Here is a 1,013-nt window from a genome sequence, read left to right as displayed (position 1 = left end):
ACGTCTGATCGCTGCGTGCAGTGTGCAGTGTTGGTCTGCGGTGTTTAAGAATGTAGAAAGTGTTTAAGAGCATAGGAAGTGTTTATAAGAGTGTGGGAAAGGTTAACAAGAGAGTGAGAAAGGTTTATAAGAGTGTGGGAAGGGTTTATAAAGCCTTAAAATATGTATAAATAATAAAATAAATATAGGTCGCTACTTCGTGGATTTTCACCTATCGCGGGGGGCTCTGGAACGTAACCCCCGCGATAGGTGAGGGATTACTGTACAAACTCTGTTTGTTTACTCATTGTGTGTATCCATGGAAATTCTCCACAATACCTTAAAGAACTCCTTATATTACAATCCACTACAAGAAGCCTCCGTTTTACAAATACCTACCACCTTCGCCCCCTATGACCAAACTTCATACAATGGGTGACCGAGCATTTGCAGCCGCTGCTCCACGGCTCTGGAATGCCCTACCAGAGATCCTGAGAACACAGCAGATTGTGGACTGTTTTAAAAAACAGCTAAAGACTTTTCTATTTAGGAAAGTTTATTAACAAGAATGCTATAATTATTGTTGTTTTATCTCTGTTTTTATCTTGCCTTGCCTTTGTTTAATCTTTTTATGTTGCACTTTGAGATTTACTGCTAATGTAAAGTGCCCTATAAATAAAATGCATTATTATTATTATTATTATTATTATTATTATAAGAAGCCAAAGTACCCTAACACCTTTCTAAGGATGTATGCAGTGCCCATAAATGCGATCTTTTGCATTTCAGTAGCTGATGGATGGCCTGGGAGCATCTTCAAGTTTTCATTATTGATCTTTCTTTAATGTATCTAATGCTCCAGCTACAACTGGCATAGTTCTAGTTTTACAGTTCCTCATCCTGCTAATCTCGATTTCCAAATCCTTGTATTACTGATCTTCTCGGTTTCTTTTAACACAATGTTCAATTGTCTGGGACAGCTATATCGATCAACATTATTATTATTATTATTATTAGTGCTGTTGTTGTTTTTT

This window comes from Erpetoichthys calabaricus, chromosome 11 (genome assembly GCF_900747795.2).
Source record: "Erpetoichthys calabaricus chromosome 11, fErpCal1.3, whole genome shotgun sequence".
Lineage (NCBI taxonomy): Eukaryota > Metazoa > Chordata > Cladistia > Polypteriformes > Polypteridae > Erpetoichthys > Erpetoichthys calabaricus.
Note: the sequence above shows the minus strand (reverse complement) of the source record.